The sequence below is a fragment of the Sinohyriopsis cumingii genome, chromosome 15 (assembly GCF_028554795.1).
Source record: "Sinohyriopsis cumingii isolate HCF-2022 chromosome 15, ASM2855479v2, whole genome shotgun sequence".
In the NCBI taxonomy this organism is placed as follows: domain Eukaryota; kingdom Metazoa; phylum Mollusca; class Bivalvia; order Unionida; family Unionidae; genus Sinohyriopsis; species Sinohyriopsis cumingii.
The window spans coordinates 84,406,707-84,434,685 of record NC_142975.1 but is presented as its reverse complement, the minus strand read 5'-3'; the positions used below and the strand labels follow the sequence as shown (position 1 = coordinate 84,434,685).

Genomic DNA, 27,979 nt, shown 5'->3' with positions numbered 1-27,979 from the left:
CGCACCCTTCTAATAAATGCAACCGCTTTTGTTTTCATATAAAAGAAATTCCCATCTTATCGAGGCTCAAAGATCCTTATATAACCATTATGGTATTTCCAAATAAGTAAACCAGTACACGAGTAATCCAACGATTGTTTGAATAATCAAAACCACATAATTTACGAACATTTTCCGTCAAACAGTGATGTGCGGTATTCAGCGCACCCCCCACCCGAGTCAGATGATAATTGCAACGACTCTCGGAACTACGGTGCTTAGAATACCTTTTATTTGTAGGGGAAGCTTTTTCGGAGGTCAAGATACATCTAAAAATAGATAGGACCGCCTTGCTCATTAGTGAATTAGCATCAGTGAATTTACGTTCAGACGCAAATAAAGCGCTTAGCTAACCAAGCAAATTATTAAGAAAAACAATATTATTATGGGATCAAGGAATCAAAGACTACGTAGGTTCATGCTATGGTAGGTTGATCAGATGAAATTTAATCCCGTTGCAGGTATACAAGTCAATGAGAGGACGATACAGGTTAGCAACTTATCTCCCGGCTCAACGATTAAAGCAGGATTGTGCGCTCTGCAGGGTCAGGTAATAATAATAATAATAATAATAATCGATAAAATGCAGAACATATTTAAGACATGGATTTACGTTAAGGAAACCTACATAGCAATCCTTATATGGGATTTGTTGGTGTGTAAGCAGAAACATCCGGGTACTGATCGCAAGTAGTCTGAAATCTTAAAGAGCGCAAGATGTTTCGTGACATTAAGCTGGGTGATGTCAGATTCAAAATGGAAGGAGCGGGGCCGAATCTGTTAGTAAATGCACTGATTTCTTCGGTAAGAACACTAACACGGCATTATGCGTGATATTAATAAAGAAAGGACCTCAAAGAAAAAGCTCAATCACTTAATGTTTATGGACGTCTCGAGGCACCGTAAATGTGAAATAGTCCAAAAATAGACGTTATGTCCAAAACAGAGAGAGTGTTTGCCGCTGAAAAACAGAGATAAGTAATACCTACATTTGCACGAATGTGGGAAGAACGGGCTTTATGAGCACTGATACCTGTTCTTAGGTTGAAAAAGGATATGAAGATTAATAAGAACAAAAGTCGCATGAACATTGCGATAGCGCCAAACGGAAATGCTTGGACAGTTCATGGTAGAAAAGGACACACTGAGATTGCTTCAGAGTTAAGTAGTGAAATAGAGAAGGAAACATCACAGGATGTCAGAGACGGATATAACACAGGATGTCAGAGACGGATATAGCACAGGATTTCAGAGAAGGATATAGTACAAGATGTCACAGAGGATAATTGCATAGGATGTCAGAGAAGGAAACCGAACAGGATATTGGAGACGGATATAGCACAGGATGTCGGGAATGAATACAGCACGGGGTGTCAGATAAGAATATAGCACATGGTGTCAGTGAAGGATATAGCACAGGATGTCAGAAAAGAGTAGAGCACATGATGCATGAGAAGGGTACAGCACAGTATGTCAGAGAAGGAAGGAAACGTAAACATAAATGAGCAGTACTTGAGGACTGGATCGTCAAAGGAAAAAGGGAAGGTACTAAATAACAAAGTACAGTAATTAGTGCATGAAACGCAAGCCCTGACAACATACATAGATAGAGCCACCTGTAGCAGAAGCTTTTTAAGTAATACTTGGCAGATTGAGATACAGCCTGAGAAAATTGGATAATACCTTAAAGCCAAACCTACTTCAAAAAGTAGAATTCATCAGGACAGAATGAATAACACATAAAGTCTTGATATCTAAGGGCAGCGAAAATACCATCATCAGGGCAGTGAAAAAGAAGAAGAAGAAGCAGGAGAAGAAGAAGAAAAAAGGAGATAATGATGATGACAATAATCAATTATCACCGTGAATAATACTCTATAAATATGTGCATTAAATCTTGCCAAAGCCTCTCTTACTTAATAATATAAATACGACTTCTGACTTAACGAAAGGTTTTTGAGAATGTATTTGTGGCATTGTTTACAACTTTTTAAAGAATCTATTTTCAGTATTTATAACAAAGCTTCCTTTGAAAGAGTGTATTCTTATGTCACGTAGATGTGCGTGCTTGTGTCAGTGTGTGTTTATTGTCAACCTTTGGTCCTATTTCACTAATACAAACATCTCCTGTTCGAATATTGGACTTCGCATATAACTTGCCGAGAATGGAATGAAAGTCGCAAGGATTCCATTCGGCAAGATCTTAAAAGTTAAGGTCGCTTCACAACAGTATCTTCAAACATTACTATTTTACTAGGCAAGCATTTATCAAAGTATTCACTACTATAGTTCTTTTTATTGATTTATTTATTCATCGTTAATAAACAGACGACGTTTACAATACTAGTGGATGGTATCAACGCTGCCGAATGTAACAATTTGACCGTAAAATTATTTGTGGACTTTTCACGCTCCGCGTCTGCTACGCTTTGTGCCAACTCGGAATTAAACAGCTATACGTCACCATGCGCCCAGTGCTTTGACTTGGAGATGAAGGGTAACAACGCAATTCACGGTGGACATATCACTATCACTGCTGCTGCTGGTATTTTTCACTGTTATTCATATATGTTAGTGAATTTTTATTTTTTATATATATATTTTTTTTTAAATTTTTAAAAATTTCCTTTGTCTAGTTTTTCTTATTTCCTCCTCCTTTGCATGGCAATCCATGTTCATCTAATCATATAATCAAGTGACGCAGTATACCGAGTTTGGACGCAATAATTGTCAATTGTGGTTCATAAATTTCCATTTCTTTCAAATAATTACACAAATATAGTAAATTTCGCAGTATATCAGTCATAATATGAATCAAACTGTCGTGTAATATTTGCATCACTCATCTCTTTATTTATTACTGATGTTTTGTTTAAAACTGAAAGTCTTTGGGTGAAAATCACATGTTGATATGACCATTCTTATGTTACTTCTTTCGGCTCGAATAAACAGTAGAAAAAGAAAGAGTGAAAACAAGCTTTTAAAAATTTTAACAAATAATTTATTTCTCTGGAAACAAAACTGTAAAAATGAAAAAAATAACAACTTATGGTTTTAAGAATCAAATAAAAAAATAATCCAACAATAATCCACGAATACAATTTTAGAAGTCCTAATAATGAAATGTTCTAATGAATTCAAGTTCGACTCCCGACGAAGAATCCAGGATGGAAAGCGATGACGTATGCTGTATCCTGTACATTGTTGTTGTCTACAGTTCTTTGTAGAAACACAAGAAATAACACTCCGGTGTTATAAATCCGAATAAAATTTGTAAGAAATGTTTTTGTTCAAGAATTTTGTATAAGCACTCACATATTTTCAGAAAAAAGAATTAATCCTTTTGAATCCAAACTGACACAACAAAAGAACACCTTGACATCAAGTGTTTTAGGCCCAGACTGAGATTATTTCTCTAAAACAATGGTTATACAGTTATTTTGAGGCGCAGAATAGATACCCGTATGAGGGTCACGTGATCATGTTTACATCACGTACTCCCAACATAGACCTGATGACAAAAAGCAATCATTTTACTCTAAGAATAAAAGACAAAAAAAGTTGTTTACTTTACAACAACTATTTACAAGCCTAGAGTCACGTATCCAATACAGCCTCGATCTCATCCTTATTACTCCCACAATAAAAAATAAATAAAAAAAGAACTTGTTCACGTGTCTGTTACTAATTTTGAATTAATTTTGGGAATTAGGTTAGGTGTTTACAAATGAACTGTCATGGTCAAACTCTTTTCCGGAAAAAATTCCAAATCACGTAAGCAAGATTATATTGTAATAGCATGTAATATAATAAAGAAAGTTTCAAGCTGACAAACAAACAATAATATTAAAATAAATATAAGTTAAATCAGATATGCGTAACACTAGACACATTTTTTAGAAAATATTTTAAACAATACAGCCGCTGGTATTATTTTCATTGCCGAAGGATACATATTTCATTAAATATCACAAAGTCAAATTGTTGCCCACGGGATAGGTAAAGAACAAAAGTCATTTTGAAGGGATTGACGTTCTACTCACCGATAATAATTTCCAGGAATTCAAGAAAAAATAATTTCTTCCTTTAAACTGCTGAGTGTTGAAATCATTTATCAAGATTTTAAATTAGCCGCTGTGGCAGCCGTATTGGATGTAAGAACGACATCATTTTCATTTACTACTAGCTAGATATCGTGAACAGTTTTCTAGTGAAAACACCGAGTTTTTATGAAATTCTGTTAGAAAGAATAGCGATAACAAGAGTTTTAAATGATTGAGAAGGCGGCCATAATAGGCATTAGATTGGAATCAACTAGACATGATAAGTAGTTTTTTTCCATGAATACCCCACATTGATATGATCAGCTGTCCTGGAGAAGTAGCAATAGGACGATTTTATGATGGCCGATTTGACGGTCATACTGAATCGAAGAGAAAAACGATTTTAATTTAACCAGACATTAAAGAAGTCTTTGGGTGAACACCCCATGTCGATATTACCATTCATACTTGATGCTTAGTTTTCAGTTAAAGGTTTGTTTCGAGAAACTCTTATTTTGTTGTAAAAATATCTTTCATCAACAAAACTATTAGTTATTAAGCCTACTAACAAAGAAAAATATATGACTTATAAGTGACAATTTCTTTCCAAGACCAGTAGTGTACGTTAATGGTTGACCAATTCGTGTCTGACCTTCTTGTGCAATAATGTACTGATAATTTAATTTTGTATTTTTAACTGTTGAATCCCACTCAAAACGTATAGGCTGATCAGATGCAAAATGATTTAAGTTTGATAATTTTGATAAAGTTTTAAAACTACGGTATAAGAACAAATATCCACAAATGTAGCAGAGACATTACATTCGACAATATTATGCAGTAATAATCACAATGAATTCCATTGCTGACTCCCATATATAATGGAATATATGCATTAGAGACTTGCTGCAGATTTTCTCCGTTTTGGTCTTTTTATTGCAAGGTTACCAATCCAACCTCAGTGACCTCCTGAATAATATTTGGTTAAACCTTTTCAAAATTCGGGTGTGCATAACAAATGCACAACATTTATGTTATGGTTACGCTCAGACGGCTTCAAAGTGTATTACCTGTTGGCGTCGCTTACTTTTCCTTGGACAAAAAGGTAAAGTCTGTTGCCTCAGGACACAAAACGGCACTTCTTTTAAGGTCATTGGTGTGCGTCAGACAAAAAAAATACCTGTTTGTGTTGGACTAAATTCGCTTAAAGGTGTTCTGCCAAATACTGTGCAACCGTAGGAAAGAATTTGCACTATTGAACATACATCGTATATGTACTCATTGGTGCATATCACTGCATTACACTCATCAGTTTTTCAAACATGTGTGTTTGTCTCAAGGTGTACGTCACGCATTTTCCGGTAATGGTTTTGTAATGCATAGTTATATAAAATCTGTGAAAATCTTAGTCAAAAGTAGAATTTACATGTGGATTCCGAGATAAAGGTTTGTCAGTGAATGTTAGTCGACTAAACTCTTCCAGTCGCAAAAGAAGAGATATCTTCTGCTCGGTCGAACAGAAGAATGGATCCATTATGTCTTTACAGGACACATGGTGTGCAGTTGAGATTAAACAGTATTGGGATGATGCATGGAGTTATAAGCTTCCTCTTATCCATGAATCTAGTATTTGTGCTGGTGTTGCTATCTTGTTTAGAAATAATTTTGTATTTCTTATTTACAGAAACAAACGTGATTACCAGGTCAGATACATTCTTGTACATGTATCAGGTAATGGACCGAGATTTACGCTGATGAATCTTAACGCTCATAATGATGACAAAGCCAAGACGTTTTAGAAATCTGAAATAGGGCCTCATAAATTTTTACAATGAACATGTTTTGAAACTGTATGGACATGTTTTCAAACTGTATGGACAAGTTTTCAAACTGTATGGGCATGTTTTCAAACCGTGTGGACATGTTTTCAAATTGTATGGACTCTTATATTATCCAAGGTCATGAAAATGATCATTCAGCAATAACACTAAAAGTGCATGTATCTCCATCGCCAAGGGATCTTGGGCTCTAGAAATTCAATTCAAAACTGACTAAGGAAAATGATATTTTTTATATTTAGTAAAACAATGTTAAGTTAACACAGTAGAGAAATACTATTAATAAGGTGATAAGATAAACTAACTTCAGGTCAAATCAACTTGTAAAGATCAATTGTTTTTTGTACTGAAAATGATTAAATGATTATCAAATCAGAACCGAACAATCGATCAGGATTTCAGAAACTAGGGACAAAGAGGAGAAAGAAATTTCATAAAAATTGAAGCTGAAAAACAAACCTTATATACTTTAGTGAATGCAAATAATAACCCCACTATTACGGAAGGACGAAGCAAAAACAAATAAATGTTAACGACATTCGGCAAAAAGAGGTGGTAGGTGTAATATTAAGACAAGTTGGTATGAGTCCTTGAAGACAACTGAAGATGTTCAGTATTTTTGCCTTGGTATCAGTTCTGTACTGTAATGTTTTTAAATCAAGAGCTAGGTGGATTGGAAATAATAAACCTTCTAATTAAAGCATATATCAAGAAATTGGTATGAACTGTTCAACGTCCAATTTTAGATTACTGGAAGGAAATTTTTCTTTGATCTTGGAGTAAATGGTAGAACTTAATTATTCGACGAAATTTAAGGAATTAAAGAAGCTGTTTGACTCGTGAAGCAAAACGTGGAAAATTACACTGATAAAATCCTTGATTTTGCCTAAATTCATTCGTCTTTTCTCAGCAGTACCAAATCTCCCATCTCATATAGAAAAATAACTGAATGCATTATTTTTCCAGTTGAGTTTGGAACGATAAAACTATGAGGGTTAATACTTCTATTGCTTCTTTTAAGGAAAAGGGGAAAGGGGATTACATATGATTAACTTGCATTCATTTTGCGTGGTATATAAAACTTTCCTGTATTAATTTACTATACGAATGACAAAAACTAGTTTCTGAACAAATATTTGGATAATTTGGAAATATTTGGAGGTATTAAATTAGGAAATCTAATTTAGAAAGAAATTTTTTACTCCATTAAAATTATGTTTGGCATTATGTTATTTATGTTTTATCATTACGGAAAAATGAACCATCTACTGCTAACGAACACTTCTCTCAAGATATACTTAATTTAGTTAGCATAGATCATTTGAAATCATACTAAATATGGACCACAAACGGTGTTGTATTTATCTAGCATCTTTTTGACGCATAGAGATCTTTATTATGCTTTGATTAAATAGAAAAAAAAACCCCACAAATAATAATTTCCTACAGTGCTTTGCTCGTATCTCAAAGATATCAGTCAAGTGGAAAAAGAAAATTCAACTTTTTTTTAAAAAAAAAGGTGAACAAGCTTTTGATGTAGTTCTTGACATAATTTCACTCCTTAAATTTGTAGATCAAGACATACTAAGAACAATGATGTAGATGAATGGACTAGCTCTTCTGTTTTTGGCTAAACTTAGCCCAAAACCTCAGGGATCGTCATATAAATATTGTCAACAACCAGATTTTTAAAAAAATGATTCAAATGATAATGATAAATTCACCTTGTGTTAACGGGCAGGCAGAATAGAACAAAATGAGCATTCTGGGACTGTTCAGTTACTGAAGAATATTTGAAATTATTTGCGGAATGGATCCAAATCATGACCCTATTCTATAACTACACGAAAATATATATTTATGGGAAATAACATCTTTTTATGATCTTAATAACGTTCTAAGTTTGCTTGCGAAATAAGTTATATACAAATCACGATGTGCGACGAAATTCGTAATGTCTTACCTATTATAAAATTTGTGTTTTGCCATATCAAACGCTGGAAAAATATGTAGTCAAAGTGAATAACGGAACTGATTAGTTTGACAACCGTGGGCCCTATTGCCAAATTTGAGCATGTGATATATTTAGCTTGGGGGATTAGCAAAGATAATAATATAAAATTAAAAAACCCACACTATACAAGCTATTTAATAACACTTTGGGGTTTGCATGTGAAGATATCTTTGTGTACAATATTTGTGAATGTATGTGTCTGTGTAAAAGTGTGTGTGTGTGGTGTTTAAGTAAGCGACCATATGGAAAGATCAGGACGTAAAGCAATTTAAGATAATTTTAATACTCCAGGTAAGGTATTGATGTAGGAGTATATATATATATATATATATATATATATATATATATATATATATATATATATATATATATATATATATATATATATATATATATATATATATATATATATATCCACATAATGACATAGAAATAGAAAATTCCTTTTGGAGAGAAGAGTCATGGTGACCTATAATTTGTTGTTTACAAGTATGATGAATATAAGGGTCATGGTGACCTAGACTATTCTTGTTAATTTTAGGGAATATTAGGGTCTTTGTTGTCGGGAATTTTATTTTATCTTTTGGGGTGTCGGACGCTGGGTTTGCAAACAGTAATCTGTGGAAGGCAACCAGAAGAGACACGGTCCGGACCATTTACAAGTTTCTACTAACTAGCGATTGTTTCACCCGAGTAACCACACACACACACACACACACACACGTACCTCCTACAATCCCTCGGAGGATTGCACAATTGTATTTCTGGCATTAGAAACAAACGTATACTTGTGTTGTTTTTAAAATTCAGAATTCAAACCCGAATAGATCAGAATTAGGGCCATGCATATACGTACCCAAACAGAAATATCTGGTAATAATAAAGAAAGGAAATAAGGGAAAATAAGCAGCCTTCATCAAAGCCAATATATCATGATATGCCATTGGAAGACATTAATTTGAACATTTTCTTGAAGACGGTGTTTTGGGTAAAAGAAACAAATACAGCTGCTTGATTCCAAATAATTCAAGGCTATGGTATTTTGAGCTCTTATCAATGTTCAAATACCTGTGGAATGTGGACTTCAGGTAGTCCCATTATTTCATATTGTTCACGTTAGACTGAATGTATTGCCCAGTGTAGAGGTATTTATTTTGACCATTTGACTCAGTCACAGATTTCATTTGTTAAAGATATAATATGATTTTCTGGAAAAGTGAGTACAGTTATGTGTCCTAAGGTACTGATAACTAGCATCGAACATGATCATGTTTTGGCTGCTTATAGAGACGACCTGCTTGATACCACGGAATAAATAACCAGATTTACTGAAAATTGTAATCAAAAGAACATCTTTATTTTATATTAAAAAGTTGTCCACAAAAGAAAGATACAGCTATGGTGAAAACTCTCGCTCAAACATTTATCTAGAGTTCGTGTGTTCCTTAGTCGAACTGAGCAAGTCGACTGTGTGGGGACAAATTTCTGTCGATCTACGAAAAGCACATTAGTTTGGGCCAGAGAACAATTAGTTAGATTTATGGGGACAGGCGCTTGTTAAATCGCTATACTGCAATGATTTCTAATGTCTGGTTGGTAGAGGTAGAGATTTTTAAATTAAGCATTCGTTTACTTAACCGCGAGACGGACTATTATTCCAGAAACAGTTATTCGAAAACCTAGGGAAAGCTGACCGAAATTTTTGCGCCTAGTTATAAAAGGCGGTAAATATATTTAATCCAGATTGGTTACGCTAAATTGGGGCGGTTTTCCCACACGAAATTTCCTAGCTTGAAATCTAAATAGTCTAATCTTTGCTGCAAGAGTAAAGGTACAGGGACTCCGAGAGTGAATTTTTAAGAAATTCTCTCGTGAAACATTTGTCCAAGGGACCGGATGTCTGGAAGGTCGACGGACACAATTTTGGCGGTAGAAGCGAGAAACGGTTGAAAGTACAAAGGTATTTGCGTCAGATTCATAAGATTCGTTGATACCAATATAACGATTTGCTTGAATTATTTGAAAATATTTGCATGAATTTATTAATTTAAATTCGTTGATCAATTATCTTGATGTGAGTGTAACTGTGTTGAATTTATCTATATGAATCGTACAATAATCTTCTTTATATAAGGTTGTCGATTGCTTGAATTTGTCGTCTTGTGTGTATAGGAATTAGGTTCTTAGAATTGCAGGTATTACTTTAGTTGATATGAGTTACGAGAATCCGTGTGTATTTACCGGTCTTAGGTAATTTCACGTATGATAAAGACTTGCGTACATATTGACTGAAATTAACGTTGTTAAGCCATGAAGTGTAATTTAATGTATGCTAAAGACTTGAATGTGTGTATTCGCTGAACATAAGGTAGTTCAGCCATATAATAAATTTCATTCATTCATTTGTATAATTGAGACTAGAACGGAACTGGTATGTCTCGTGTGCTGTTAATGCGAGTGATGAATTAGCCATTAGGAAGTACATTACGCTTATGAAACTAGGATTGTTTCGGTCTGCCATGCTTGGTCCGACTAAATAGCCTTATGTTTCTGTTTGAATGCCGATAGTAGTATCTGATAACGAGAGGGGAGGAATGTTCTCTTCACAGTAGGATAACCAACAGAAAGTTTAGGTTGTTTTCTGTTTGTTTTAAAAGGGGAAAATAGCTCTTCAGACGTATTCCCAGACGTATCCTCAGATGTACCTACGCACTGACGTATCCAAGTATCTGTGTATCTACATGCTTACATATCCACATACCCACACAAAGTTTGAGGGCCGAAAGGAGGCTAGACAATAGGGAGGTTGGGAGAGAAGAAGAAAAGCCAAAGGCGGAAAGACAGAGAACAGCTGCAGTGAAATTAGAGTGAACCAGAGCTAAGCAGGTTATGCAATTGTACAAGGCAACGACTTCGATTGTTCAATCGATCGTCTGATGAACTAATTCTATCAGTAACACAGATCGGCTATTTTTATAAATATATTTGTGTTTTGAAATTCGATGAAAGATTTATTCCAAAAAGAAGTGTATATTCCTAATGTATTGTATTATCACCATTGTTTATGTAATTGATTTCATTTTGATCATTATGTACAGGGGCTCGGGTCATTATGTTCTCTATATCTGCTCAGATCTCTATTTATTCTACCTAAAAGTTTACTCGATCCGGGCAACAACACCGAGGGCGATCATCTCGTAGATAACGAGAACCGAATAAAGCGGACACCTTGAAAGAAGGTACTGTCCGCCAATCAACCCAATTCCCTTACAAGTGGGGTGTTACACCGACATAGCGATTTATTAAGTCGAGACTACGCGTTCTTAGGCTGAGATCATGAGTTTCGTAAGTCGAGATTTCTAGCTAAGTCGAAATCACAGCTTACTAAATCAAAATTAACCGCATATTACCCCGAGAACAGATAACAAAATGAAAAACACGAAAACAAACAAACAATAATACAGCAAGAGGCAGCCATAATCGTGACTTGTGGAACGAAATAAGTATCTACTGAAGCACTACATCGAGAATTAAGTTTTGAATCCAGACGACAAAAACACAGATTTTTTAAAATACATCTTTATAAAACTACAACTGATTCAATCCCTCCCTATCTCACACTTCCCTACAGCACATCTCCCGATCTCACTCCTCTGATTCACCCAGCTGTTACTTAATATAAACAAGTTACAGTTAATGCCAGTCTTTATTACAACTCGTTTCTTCCTTCGGCCACTCGAGAATGAATACATTATCCATTGCGAATCGGCAGACTGACTCCATTAAACCTTCAAAAGCACATTAGCACTCGTGTTCCCAGACACCTTTCTTTTATCTGGAGATAAATTTAACATTTTTTTATGTCATACTTAGACAAATTGCAGTTCACTTATTATAATCGAATCACCTCTTTGGGGATACGAATATATTGAAAGTGCACACAATTTATTTTCCACTCCACTTGCTTTTATTACCAACACCAACGTATCTAACTCTTTCAATCCCTCACACCATATGGTAAAAGTCAAATAGATGTACCTAATCGCACATGTTACTAACAAGCATGCACTTGCACAGGTCATGAACAGTTGTAAACAGCAAGTATCCAGTTTTCCAAATGATTCGCATTCGCAACGAATCGCTCTGGAAGGAAGTACTGTGTAATTCTAATTTCGATCTTATGTTCCTAAATGCTACTGTTGAACCAAGATACCCTTCACCAAGACTATTCAAAATTTGTTTGGTCATTAAAACTTACTGTCAACCGACATATGTTCTTATCTGTTTACAATTCATGCATCGTCAAGCGTGGAGAACCTTGCAGGTCATGGCTTTTGTCTTAATCCTTTACCTTCTATATGGCATATCTTGCTATGTTCATGTTTAAATTCATTAAATAAAATGCATTTTAAATAGGCCAGACTCAGAAGTTACTAAATCGAGATCATGGGTTACTAAGTCAAGATGATTTATTAAATCGAAATTATGAGTTACTAAATCGAAATTATGAGTTACTAAATCGTGGTCATGAGCTAAAAGAAGTAGAAGGTACGTTGTATGATGCATTTCAATAGTTTGTAGCCAATCAGTATTGTTACAGTTGGGACAATATATAATAATGCTAAGACCTTATCAATTTCAATTGATTAACTATATCTGAATGAAGACATACGGACAGAGACAGACAGATGGTCGAACCTACAGAAGGGTATTTAGGCAGACACACATATACCATAAATATTCATGCAACATACGTGCGTATTATGAATATCGTAAACCCATGTCTGGTGCATTATGGAATAGCAGACAATGCTTTATTATGTTTGCATTCGGATACAAATTATGCATGAACAATGTTTGGTTTTATATATTTTATATATCATCGTTGATATTGTTCTCAGAATTTACCTTTAACTAGAAATCATTAAAGCATAACCACAATGATCCGCGATAATATTAATGACAGTTGTTATTTGACTTGTGTGGTTAGGTACCTGCATGTAGCTTGAGGCGAAGTTGCACAGATGGTCTATAATCAAAATCATAATGTAAGCCTAACATGTATCGTCCTTTTGTTTGGCGGCTGTATATATTTCCACATGTACCTGATGTATTTTATTACGTACATCATTAAATGTTTGATTTTATGACAATATTTATTTGCAGCTATATATGATCCAATTTAGTTTTTGGCAGACGTGGAAAAATCAATTATTTAGACTACTGTCAGCCGTATTTGTAATATTGGTGAAGCACCAAGAGGCTTTCAGACATAAAAGATTTTCCACTAATATTTGTCATCGATTTCAAGATCAAAAGGCAAGCTGATAACTATTAGCTGAGCCCTTTAAAAGCGGATGAGAAGACACCAAACCTAATAACAGATTTTGGATATTCGCATACAGTGTAGAAATAAAACTCACAGGAACAGATCTACTTCAGTGAAAGTCAATATGCCTCAAGCAAAACAAGTCAAAACAAAACAACAACAGCAACAAAACAAAACAAACAAAACATTTCGTTCAATCTTCACAATACCAGTTTCATTTAAGCTTAGAAAAATGTGCACTTCCGAGAAATTGAACAAAGCCATCAATTGACAATATTTTTTCACCACTGAAGACGTGGTTAAGCAGCTTTCAAATCTAAGTACAGTCAAAGCAGTCATGACATCCTAACACTCTGCATCCTTAAAAACCCAGTCCTTTGCAGCATGTTTACCTCCTCTGATTCAGTCCCAACAGATTGGAAAAATGTTTCTGGTCATCACTTACTATAAATAGGTCCAAAAACCAAATTAGAGTAGTACAGTCCAATTTCTCTAACTTGTATATGCTATGAAATTCTGGAACACATTCTTGTGTCTAACCTTATGACCTACTTTGACACAAATCACCTATTGTACCAAAGTCAGCATTGACATTAAAACCTGCCTTGACAAAAATCACCTATTGTACCCATGCCCCCTTGGATTTAGAACGAAACTCAAATGTTAGTCTCAGCTCGTACGGTTGTCTTAATGGATCCATGATAGATTACAACATGTGATGAAAGTGGTGTCATTGTAGTGGACTTCAGTGATGCGTTTGACAAATTTGACCGCAAGAAACGCCTGTTGAAATTATACAAAATGGGGTTCAGTACTTTTAGAAAATCAGCACTATTCCAGCTTATTCATAAATCAGCACATTCAAGGTTTGAATTTATCTGGAACACTACTGGAGTACATTGGGAACTCTATACTTTTGGAATTGTGATAGAACTTTTAGGGCTATCTGTAATTTAATTTGCAATACTGTAAGTTATTTTAAACTTTTACTTTGCATTATAGGGAAATAAATTATTTGTTGAATTTATAAAGTATGTTGGTTTTAGCACTTTTCTGTTAATTTAAGACCATAGAATGCAAACCATGGGGACTAGAATGGGCCCTTTTGTCTAACCGAGAAAAAGTAAGATGGTTCCTTCTCAAGATTCCAGATAAATGTGGGGATGAATGTCCTCACTAACTAAGGATTAGTCTAAATCATGCAGGACAGAGTAGACATAACCATGTCCTGTAGAAGACCCAGAAATCCATGGTAGACCTGGTTCCTATAGACAGATTATACTTGTGCACTCTCCATCCTCTGCTGATAAACTGGAAACTGCACAGGTATCCTCTAACAGCTCCAATTTCTTATTTGATGCGAGTATGTCAACGTGCAATAACTAAAGCACCTGCAGATTTGAAATTTCGTTTTTAGATTTGTTTTATTGAATAAACTCTTATTGATGTTGAATGAATAATGACTTGAGTAAAATGCAATATCCAGAATCTTATACATTACTCTGAACCATTCTTATCAATTTTATTTCAGAGACTAATCCGATTACATACACATTTGCGAAAAAATTAATTTATTGAACATTTTCGGTTATCTAGTCATCTCCCAGATCCGAGAGATTGTTTTGTATAGCTTTTATGTTCATTTGATTTTTAGTTTATTCCTTTTAATGTGCAACATTGTTTCTTTAGAAACCTCAAATATACGATTTCGTCAAAATCAAGCAAAGGTTTCTAATTTGTTATTTAATTAAAAGGTCCATATGTCATGCATAAAGACAATATGTAGTGACACCATTTTTAAAGTGCGAATTGATACAAACCTACTGAGGTGTTACTGGCCACATTATAAGGAACATAAACAATTGACATAAACACTTATTGCTGAGTATGAAGATTCCTCAACATCTGAGGCAATTGCTAAAGCATGTATCCGATATTTCGCAGATAGTAATAGGAAAATTAATCAGAATCTGAACCGTATTTTCATTTACACACAAATAAGAAAACAAGCAGGTTGCCTTGGACCAGTCGAACTAAATTTCCTCTTTGCATGTATCGCCATGTATATCGTCTGGATCATTCAGATATATTAGGGTATGCGGACAAGTTTTATTCCTCTGCTAGAAAAATGTATTTCTTTTGTGTGACTACAGCTGAATATTTTGGTTAACACAGACACTGTGGGTAATACAGTCATTTGTTGCGGGTGCGGCCCGGAACAAGAATGAATATGACAACACATCATAGCGTCATTTACTCGTGAAATCCGACACTAAAACAGGCATACGTCCACATTTTATTTTAAGGATATTTCAGGCCGTAATGCGAGCACTGCCTGATAACACATTTTAGAAGATATTGAGGCAATACTCATCTTCACTCACAGCGGTGACTCAAAATATGCAATTCTTTCTCAGACCTAATACTCAAGTTGAAAACTTTCATATTTACGTAAGAGTCAATCACGTATCATTACAGAAAACCTGTGAGTAATAGTAGTATTTTTAGTAGTCTACGCATTAGTGGCGTTAGTTGCAGGAGTAATATTAGTATTTGGCATGTGGTAGAGGTTGTGGTAAGGATAATAGTATTCCACCTGTGGTGTTTATTAATATTACATTTGTAGTGGATATTTTAAATATTTCCAGAGACAATAGCGATTTTCACGTCAGTTTCTATGACCATCTGTGCATCAGCCGCTGTCTGCATTACCATATGGTACAATGCCATACATCTCTTTCTGACTGGGCAGTGGACTTATCCAGTAAATAATCAATTTTACTGACATATTTTGTTCATCATCGGTGTCAAAAGTTCAGTAGCTAAGCACAGCTGTCCATATTGTCACGATATAAAATCCCACTGGCAGGCTAGTTTGTCTAAGCGAAGGCACAAACTGTGAACTATTCATAATTGAAAGCAACTCGAGGTAAGTCTACAAACGGCACTACATTAGGACTGTCCTCTCTCTTTCACGTCATGCAGTTACATCTTCTTACACACTGGTATATCTTGAAAGTACTATTTCACTGTTGTGACACACATTTTTAACGGTTTTACATAGAGTATGTTAATGTTTAAGAAATATCGTGAGTCTCCCCAAAACATTGTTGAGCGAAGTTTATTTTTATTGGAATATTACGGAGAAATACATTAATAATTTCAGCCAATTCAACAAACTCTAGGTGAACTGAACATGAATGTGCAAATCTATCCCTGTCTCAACCATCCAATCTGTTATATAAAACGTTTGGACAATTACATCTACTTTCTTTTCCAAAGCTGCATTCTCTCTCAGTTAAACATAGCAGCTTTGGACAAAAGCATACCATATATCTTGGTCACTGCTAATTAATATTATTTTGCATAATTTTGATATAGTCAAAATCAACGGTCGAATCCTTGTCTTTCCACGGCCCGACATAACGTTGTTCTTCACGCATGCGTAAAGGTCTGGTGAATAAGTCCTTGTGCCATATGCAACTGCACCTCTTTTTGTGTATTTGTTTGTTTATCTTCCTGTTGTTTAATGTTTCGCAATCTCTTTAGATAAACGGAGGTTTCCCTTCTAAACAAAATCTTGCAAATTCATTGATTGCGTGGGAGGAGCACAAATATGCAACGTTAAATCTTCATTTTCTCGCTTACTACCAGTGAGCGTCGCTACAGATGGATCATTAAAATTATAGATATTAAATGATTTAAAAATAATCATGAAAGTCTCAATTGTTTCAGACAAACACAGAAGAAAAATGAAAACAATTGTCGTTCTTCTTCTCCTTGTGTCCATGCTCGATTTAATTCTGGCACAACGAGGTAATTTTTGCACTGTGTTCTTTTTCTTCTAACAGTACGCCTGATCTATCTCTCTGTCTATAAATCTAAGCCCGCTCTTTAACATTTACATGTTGTATTAATTCATGAGATAAAATGTCCTGACCTTGAACGAAATGTTACCTCATTTGCATGCGATACCAACTGACAGAAACTATAGAGATAAACGTTAAAGATTAAGTTATCGTAAAGTAAGAAAACGACCCCAAAAAGAGATTGATGTTGTTATTGCTGTAGGGTTTAACACCATTTTTCAGCACAGGATAGGCTATACATGGCGGCCAGTATAACTAGTGGAGGAAGAACCCTGGAAAATCCCGGGAGTAATCACCGACCCACGAGAAGCTGCTGGCAAGCTTTCTTACGTACCCACGTTATCCAAAACAGGAAGATATAATGGGCGGTGGGCGCATTTAATAACAATGCGCACTCAGAGCAGTGTATTTCGTCTCCTATCTTATTATATACTTTCGTTTATTTTATTCCTAAAATCTAGTCTATGCTACATGAATTATTTATTCCTGTGGCTACCAGTTTTTTTGTCTTTCTAACTTATCTACACCTCATGTATAAGTATTAGATTTCTATATATATATTTCAGTTTCAGTCCCGAACTCCATCGTACATAGAAATCTATTAGGTTTTGGGATCAAACTTCTTTATAATGTCGATGATGTTATTCAAAATAACAACGCAACTTTGACGAGTAATTTTAAATACCGAGAACTGCTATGCTATTTTAGAAACGATTTTGAATGCTTTTTCAAGTCTTGTGTTTTATGTAAGTACGTTGATCCAGAGGAGTGTTAAAAGTGAATTTTTTAAATTGCATTCTAGGTCCTCCAGGTCAGAAGGGTCTTCGTGGACGTGATGGAGTGCCTGGGCTTCCTGGAAGTCCTGGTCTAAAGGGTCGTCCTGGTCCTACTGGTTTGCCTGGTGTTCCTGGTCTTCCTGGTCCTTTAGGTCCTGCTGGTCCTCCTGCCAATAAGTAGACCTGGTCTTTCACCAATTTTTCCTGGTCCTTACAGAGAAGTTCGGCTGTTAGCACCCCAACTGATATAGTTATTGTTTCATCCGATACTTTTCACTGTTTCTAGTGAGGCTGAATGATAATACTATTGTTCTTCTTGCTGTTAGGTTGTCAACAATAATTGGACAATGTCTTTCTTTATTATATATTATGCCCTTGTTTAGGGAAATGTTTAAACCAAATAAATTTCTGCTAAGTATACTTTATGCCAATAAGCAATTTATTTGAATAACATTTTAGGCTATGTTTTAAATAAATCAATGAAGTATGGAATGAAGTTTTCATCTCACTCCTAATGTCAAGACTTATTGCCAACAATTTTGAAAGTTTTAATTAAAAGTAAATTTCTGCACACATATATTTACATTTTATCTTTTTTCCTCTTTTGCGTTCGATGTCTCCTCATTTATTTACCCTTTCCCTGTTCTGTTGCATCCCTACGATCACCTAGAGTATAGGTATGAAAATGCTAAAGCCATTAAGATAGTTTGCAATCACTATAAATCACACGTTAAGGTCTCAAATCAGTCTCGTTTACAAACGGTATTGTTGTAAGAGCTATGAGAACTCCTTATTCATTTTGAGAAAAGAACTGGAAAGCAGTAGCTCTTTCTCTCTCCTCTTTCTTTGGAGACATCTGCGGCACATTAAAAAACTCAGCAAATATATCTGCATCTATTTGTTACAATTTAGTTATCCATTTTGTCATGTCTGAGTGTAGCTTTACATGTGAATAAATGAAAATAGCCATTTTGTGTTATACACTTTTAAAGACAATATTTCCATGAAAAGAAACCAGATAGTACTTGACTAACTGTATATCAACATCTGTTCTACTCTTCTTTCTTTTCTATTCAACATTTTACATATCTACCTACCTTCGCTCCATCTCTCTTTCTCGGCCCAATCTAGCACAAACAGGAAAGTGTGAATAACTTACTATCATATGATAGGTGTCTGTACCAAATCGTCCAATGACAGAAGAGAAGCAGGGCAAAGACAGAAGAACGGCGATATGAATTATGTAGTCATGAAACAGTCTTATAACCATCACGACACATCTCATAAGTTTAAATACATAGTTCACAAACCTACTGTCATTACTCTTCTTCGCTTCTTTGACGAAAGAAATTACCAAGCATTAGTTGGACGATCTGGTGTAAAAAGTTATCTTTTGTTCTTGTAGTTTCTTTCTTTTGTTTAGTTTTGTTTTTGCTATTGTCACCAAAATATAACACTTGTAGTTAAATTGTAAAGAACAAGAGAATTAATCCGTAAATTAGCAAAATTGTCACCGGTCAATTAAGCATAGAATGCTTCCGAGCAAAGTTAAAACAGCATATTACAATGTCAGTTATACCAGCCAATGCGGCCGGTCGTTTCTTTGGCTAACTCATGCAAATGGTTGGCAAGTTGATTTATAATGTTTGTAACGTTTCCAACGAGAAACTCGGGGCTACTTTTATCACTTGTATTCCTATCACCGTCACTCTTTCATCTGTTCCACCGCCTCTCGTTAAACCTATTTTTAAACCATTTGCTATGGTGGTACAAGGGTAAAGGTCCTGGCAATTTTCGCACCTTTTTCAGCAGTTGTGTTAGCCTTTCTCATAATGGTACCGACTTTAGCTTTTATATCAGGGATATTACTACCTTATGCCTGTTAAATGCCAATCTCTTTCTTTCATATAAATGCGGCATTTGTTACAATTTTATATTCAGTGGAAGAATACAAATAATTTATCAAAACGTGGCTTCAATATAGTTGAATATAAAACAGTATGATCACATCTATTTTGAAGGAAAATTATTAATATACCAATGGGTCAATGCAAAGTTAAAATTATAATTTATAAAGTGGTTCATTTAAATGGTACGTTAACAACGCTAAAATGTAATTTTCATACATTAAACTGTAAGGATAAATTGATGCCTTTGTACAAGAGAGAGAGAGAGAGATGATGATATTCTTTTTTATTCCTCCATTTTCTGAAGATTTTAAGACAAAAAAGAAATGCATTTAAATACATAGAATCACAAAAATAGTGGATTCGTTACTTATTGAATTATTTCCAATAGCAAACGAATAAATAAATTAAAATCATTACTAAACTAGATAGAGATATATATACGATAAAACATTTGAAAATGTACCCTCACAACAAAAATAGTTAGTTTCCTAATCGCTTTGCAATCCAGTACAAGTATTTCGTTCCTTATATTCTGAGTGAGTTCTCTATTGAATCGAATATATAATATCTTTTATCTTAATGAAATACTTGGTAGATAGTCTGATCATATTTATCCATTCCACAAATTCTAAACGTTCTGATATATCATTTAAATCACCAAGTAGTATAATCAGTATAACATCATCGATCTGATCACAGAAATCACGGTAAATCACTGGAGGCATATACGAAAATAGACTTTCCATCAAGTGGTTTCTGTCGTCTGAGGTTAAGGCACAATTCATCGAAATGTGCAAAATACGGTCATGACTCAATTTGCCACATAGGGGACACAGTCCAGGTCTTGCTTGCATTCCTCCAATACGAATTAATGTCCCATATTCCATTTTTCTGCTTGAGTCAGTGTAAGCTATTTTCCATAGATGATGCATTTTTAGTACTGGATTAATTTTTAAAAATCTACCGAATGCCTCTGATGGATTTCTGATACTCATTTCATGTTTTCTCTCCTCAAATATCTGTATTCTTGTCCCAATTAAGTTTTTCCATGTTATTTTGTTTGGAAATTTTCCAGTGAAAATAAAGTCGTTGAGATAGTCTTCTAAATCATACTTTTTGAGTACAGTATTTATATCATATATAAAAGAGTTATAGCTATGTTGGGGGTCAAAAATCAAATTTCCAACAACCCAGAGGAAAAACTTTTTAGCAATTATTTTTGCTGATGTTCTACACATGCGACCAAGAAATACGAGTTTTTGCTTATCTATGCGGGCTTCCATTGATATCATCCCCAAGCATGATGTCGTAGATCCAATAGGCGATCTTTGAGGGAAACCTTGTACTCTCCGGGCGAAATATCGTTGTATTTTCTCCATTGATTCAATGCCCTGATATGACATATTAAACCAGAGTTCTGAGCCATACAAAGCAGACGGCAATGTAACTCTTTCCCAGACTTTCACAGAAACTACAGGATTCATCCTATTTGCATTTAATCCAATTGAGTATAGTGAGTTTGTTACACGTTTAGCTTTATCGTAGGAATAGACTATACGATCATTAGTTTTCATTGATTGTGAAAAGGTAACTCCTGCATATTTCACTTTTTTTGCTCTAGGAATATTCTGTGATCTCAGAGTAATTCCATTTGATGAGTACACTTCATTTTTTTTATACTAAATATTATCCAATTACTCTTGTTAGAGTTATATTTCAATTTCGACTTCTGTGCATACTGATAAGCTGTATTCACGAGTATTTGCAATCCATTCAGCGTAGAGCTTAGTAAAGTAGTGTCGTCTGCCAAAAGCATGCCAGGTATGTTCATCTGATTCACTGTTATCCCGCAATTAGTCATTGCTAGTTCATTCAATAGGTCATTTATGTACACGAGAAATAAAAAAGCCGACATTACACGCCCTTGACCAACGCTTCTCCGTAATGGAAATGTGTTCGATATACATCCTCTACACGCTTCACAGGCACTTGACTGTGTTTAGGAATGGGCGATTATTCTCCATATTTTTGCATTAATTCCTAATATTTTTAGTTTTTTTAGTAGTCCGCAATGCCACAGTCTATCGAATACCTTTTCGTTATCCAGAAAAACAGCATATACATTAGAGTTACGATTTTTAAAGTACATCAAACATTCTTGAAGAGTAAATGAAGCGGAGATAGCTCCAGCCTCCTTACGAAATCCAAATTGATAAGGATGTGGAAAGCTTATTTTGTCTAAATACTTTTGAATTCTGGTCATCAATATTTTTTCAAACAATTTTCCCAGACAAGATGTCAATGTTATACCACGATAATTCACCGGATCCTTTTTATCTTTACCATTTGGTTTGTATATCGGTATAATCATCCCACATCTATATACATTAGGCAAATACTCATACTGGATCATGTAATTAAAAAGGGCAGTTAAATGTCTGATTAAATATTTTCCACCATACTTTAAGTGCTCATTCGATACGCAATCAATGCCTGGTGATTTTTCTGTTTTTAGAGACTTTATATGCTGCAACACTTCTTCCTCTGTAATATTATTACATTTTATGTTATCAGTCTCTAGTTTGCTTTCTTCGTACATATTCTTCATTTTGACACAATCATTATGTTCCTCATCTGTTGTACCACTTAATTCAGAAAAATATAGTTTCCATAGATTGCCACATTCATCCAAAGTATTAGATTCTACTCCTTGAAATGCAATATTACCAATGTCCGATTTATCTTTTCTATTTTCCCGTATGACTGCATAGAATTCGTCTATTCCCATTTCTGCGCTCTTTTCTATCTCTTCAAATATGCACTCTTTATATACCTTTTTCTCTAGCCTATGTTTCTTTCTAAACTTTCTTTTCACGTCCTTGTATCTTCTTTTGATGTTACACTTTGTGCTTCTATTTTTCCTGCTTTGATCCATTCTCCGCGCGCTTTTCTCATATTCTGATGTAATTTTTCAAGCCCACTTTTCTTCCAATATGGTTTCAAGTGCGATTTGAATTCGGACTTTGGAATATATCGGTCTGATGCAGTTATTACACTCTTAGTTATCAATTCATTATACTTCTCTATATATTCTACCTTTTTGCACTCATAGGTGAAATTAAAGAATGCACTAACATCAGATTTATACATGCTCATTTCTAATGGATTTGCCAAGTTCCATTTCATTCTTGGAGATACACGTCTTTTTATTTTCCTTGAATATATCTTTTGCAAGTGCCGCTGTAATAGGTAGGTGATCCGATATTGAGAAATCAATTTTGTCATTTACTACGTGTCTTTTTACAGCACCTCTAATTATTTCAGGTATTAATATATAATCAAGTGTGGACGTTCGTGACATGTCTTTTGATTTGTACGTGATGTAATGTTCATGTGGTTTTATCACCAGCGTAGCAACTATGTTTCTCTGTTCTATTTTTTTTTTGAGAGCAAGATCTCTTCTTGATGGATTTTTACACACAAGATCTGCATTCATGTCGCCTATAATTATGCATATATTTTCAGCAGAATACCTATCATACACATCAAAAACATTTTCACAAAATTTGTCATATGCATCATCAGTTCTAGTTGTTGAGGGTTGCAATCAAAATTATAGGTTCCAAGTCTCTCACTAAGATTTTCACCGCCATAATATTTGGGAACTCATTTTGTAAGGTGCTTACTTTGCATAGTGATGATCTATAAAATACGGCAACCCCGCCACTACCTCTATAGCATTGTTATATCTCTTCAGTAGGTAGCGCAACTACTTTGAAATCATCATGTAATTTATCTAAAGCCAATGTTCAGTGATAACAAATATATCTGTGTCTGGTAACAATTCAATTAGTTTCTGCGTGCTAGACATTATACCACGTACATTCCATGTTGAAAGAATGAGCATAATTATAATTAAGAAGCAATTACTAGTCATATGGCTATGCTCATTAGGAATATATTTTGTAATTCTCATGCGTTTCATCAAGTGAGTAGCCTTCTCTCCATTTTCTGTTTGTTATCCATTCCCTACATTTTATTCCAGAACTCCAAAATGATTCATTATTCATCATTAGTTCAAACTCTTTATCCAGTACATTTAGTCGAAATGTATATATATTTGATCCATCCCAATGGGGTCGTTCCTTTATGAGGCGGACGAATGTTACTGTCACACCCTCCTCATTGCACTGAGTTGCGATAGCTGTCCTTACTACATCTATATTTTTCTCGATTTGACATTTGATAGCAGAATGCGTCTTATTTTGTTTCTTACAACTGGTTCAAACACATCTGATTCTATATTCCTTTGATTTGGCCTGGTAATAATTGTCTCAATATGTCTATACGATGTATCTTTCTTATTTTGTCTCTCCTCATCATTCGGAAGTATTCTTTGATCATTTGGTGATTTGTTGTGCCTTTGATCTTTATTTATGTTTTCATTTATATTTATGTTAGCTCTATCTTCATATCTTAATTTCTTTTGCTGATTGTGGGTTGATGTACTTGCATTGTTAGATGTTACTTCTGTGCGCTGATTATGACTCACATTTTCGGTTATGTTAGTCCGATCATTCCGTGAAAGTGGCGGGAAATCTTTCAATGTAAACATAGCGGGACCATTTCCAGGCAAATTTGCTGGAAGAGCTCTAGTAGGCTCTTTGTGTATTTCTTTTTGTCCATGTACTACATTTTCTTGGTCAATAGATGGAGAGATAACATGTCTACTCTCCTTGTATGCTGAGAGTTCATGATTTCCATGATTTTCTTTCATTTGCAAGTCTACGTTTCTACCACTTCCTTTGTTTGATTGTATAAAAGTTTGTGTCTTGTACAAATTGTGTCTAACTTTCCCTCAATACAGTTAATCTTTTTCATGATCACATCTAGATGTTGATGTACATGAGAAGATAATTCTTTAATCTCATTTTCCCGGGTTGCCATTGATGACATCTGGAAATACATTCCTCTGTTATCATTGATTAGTTTTTCTTCCTTTAATTTCAGTTGTTCTATATGAGAGTTTGTCTCTTCGAGTTTCTTCGTAGTTTCCATTAAGTCTGACTTTAAGTTTAGGATCTCATTTTCTGTCTGTGTGATAATACCACCTAACTGGTTTTCCAATCTGGAGAATTTTTCTTCAAACTTATCATTCATTATCGCTATCTGCGCAAATATTGTGCTCATTCTATCAGCATCTTCATGAGTTCTTTGTAAGGCGTTATCATTGACCGGAGCTTTCGGACTTTGTGATATACAATCACTTCGAATGTAGTTTAAACGCTGTGATGATCTTGTTTCATAATTATGTTTCAATGCCCATTTAGATATACATGCTTTCATGTCACTGTAATTATTTTCTCCTTCAATGAAATGGAATATAATATAAATATCTTCCGATAACTTATCCTCCACAGGAGCACTATTTGTTCGAGGTAAACGTTCTACTAATCGACCATCAGGACAATCATATCTCTTCCTTTTTGCTAGATCAAAGAGAGCTTGCCTAGAATCCCTGAGACCTTTGACATCAAGTGTTGATTTCAATCTTTTTTTGAAGGCACTTCTATTAAGAGTTCAAAATTTGGTTTTGATTTGCATATATGTGCCTTCATTAATTTCGTCTATATCTAAATCTTGTTCTGCTTGCGATGTCTGTGAAAGCATCATCATTGGTATCATCTTTGGTATCAGCATCAGTGACACTTTCAATGTTTCTCACATTTCCCTTCGGTTTCCCCATATCATCCATCTCTGATAAGATTAAATCCGGCCTTGAATTGGTGTTGGCCTCATTTTCATTATCTAAGATGTCTTGTGCAACATCAAAACTGTTTCAAGACTTTCTCTCAATGTCCACATCATCTATAAAATCATGCTGAGAGAGCATTTTTGTTGTTTCTAACGAATATCTCCCAATACATTCAAGTATTTATTTATTTAGTTTGTTTTTATTTGTTGTAGGTAGTATATTTTCATTTCAGCCATATTGTCAACTTTTATCTAACTTACTCATGCACTATAGATTTTTAAAGAGCTCACACTCTTTTCAATTTTGAAGGAAAACTATTAATATACCAATGGGTCAATGCAAAGTTAAAATTATAATTTATAAAGTGGTTTATTTAAATGGTACGTTAGCAAAGCTAAAATGTAATTTTCATATATTAAACTGTAACGATAAATTGATGCCTTTATACAAGAGAGAGAGAGAGAGAGGGAGAGAGAGAGAACATACTTGGACGTATGTATCCACAGCTAGAATGTGAATTTGGGAACTAGTGCACGAGAGGAGGCTGGGTCAATGCGAGAGAGAGAGAGAGAGAGAGAGAGAGAGAGAGAGAACATACATGGACGTATGTATCCAAAGCTAGAATGTGAATTTGGGCACTGGTGCACGAGAGGAGGCTGACTGGTGCCAAAACTCGCTGCACGGATTTGATTCTGAGTTATAACAGATTGTAATTCTCTTACCTGTTTAATTACATTGGTTCTATTAGCAAATACATTTTCTATAATATTACACAATAGAATATTGAAGTTGCTGAGCGTGCGAAAATGCTTTATTGTCAGTGAAAGAACTTTGGTATTGTAACTCTGCTTTTGTAATGGAATTCTATTTTCTGGAATTTGAAATGTTCTAGAAATTAGTTTGACCTGACATTTTTTTTCGTAAACACCTTATATTAGAACTTTATATCTTAATGCTGACCTAGTTCCTGACCTTGATACAGAATTAGTAAGAGTTAAAGTAAATAACTTCTTTTTTTCTTTCTTTTTTATTCATTCTTAGTGTGATTTATAGAGTGAAATCGAGGCTGTACAGTGAGTACGTAATGTAAAGCTTCTATCTTGTTCTAGAGTGATCACGTGACCCTCATAAGGGAATCTGTTTTGCTTCGTAAATTAGTATATAACCTTTCTGTATAGAAAATTTAGTCAGTCGGGTTTTTAAACACTTAGACGTCAAGGTGTTAATTCTGTTGTAACCAGTCTCAGTTGAAATTCGATTTTATGGAATTGTTAATTCCTTTCCCTGGGAATATTTAAGTTCTAAGACAGAATTCTTGAGCAGACATTTATCCAAATTTTATTTGAAATTCAAACACCGGAATATTAATGTCTGTGGTTCAACAAAGAACTGTAGAAACATCCGTACAACACTGACTACAATATATGTCATCGCCTTCCATTTTGGATTCTTGTCGGGACTCGAACTAAAATTCATTAGAACATTTATTACTAGGACTTCTAACTTTTCATTCTTGGATTATTCATGGATTATTTTTGGATTTGATTCTTAAAAGCGTAAGTTCTTTTCCTCATTGTTACCTTGTTTTTTAGGGAAATAAATGATGTGTTAAATTTAACAAAGCTTGCTGTCTTCACTTTTTTCTTGTTACTGTTTATGAGAACCTAAACACGTAACACGTAACAATATATATATATATATATATATATATATATATATATATATATATATATATATATATATATATATATATATATATATATATATATATATATATATATATATATATATATATATATATATATATATATATATATATATATATATATATATATATATATATATGTGTGTGTGTGTGTGTGTGTTCCACTGGGAATTTGATATGTCACAAGCTGTTCTTGATCTACATGAAGGACTAGACGTTGAGAGTCGACTCCCAAGTTAGCCCTTTTGCTGATGACAGATTGCTGTACAGCGTAATGAACTCGGACCAGTATGCAGATCTATTACGTGCAGACCTAGACCGCCTATAACAATGGGAAAGGGACTGGCTAATAGAGTTCAATTATGACACATGCGAAGGCATCCGTATTACCAACAAGAGACACATTGTCTCAGTCGTTTACTCAACTCATGGTCAAAAGCGACGATGACATCTGAGGTCAAATATTTGGGAGTCACCATTAAGAGCGCGATATCATGAAACAGCCACATTGACTCTGTTACAAAAAAGGCTAACAGCACCACAGCATTTGTTCGTAGAAACCTGTCCACATGCCCCGAAAAAGTAAAATCAACGTTCACCACCTGGTTTTCTTCCCAGAAGTACCATCCCTCCACCAGACAGGTGCTTACACCAAAGGACATTCATGCAGATTTCTCGCCCCCTTCACCATAGTCAACGCA

General features: G+C 34.6%; 1 long non-coding RNA gene across 1 annotated transcript; it reads left to right on the top strand.

The window, feature by feature from the left end:
* The first annotated feature begins 16,062 nt into the window (after positions 1-16,062).
* On the top strand, positions 16,063-18,877 carry LOC149782231 (uncharacterized). Its single transcript, XR_016414575.1, has 3 exons — positions 16,063-16,192; positions 16,999-17,079; positions 17,935-18,877. It is a non-coding gene; the product is annotated as an uncharacterized LOC149782231 (long non-coding RNA).
* The last annotated feature ends 9,102 nt before the right edge of the window (positions 18,878-27,979 follow it).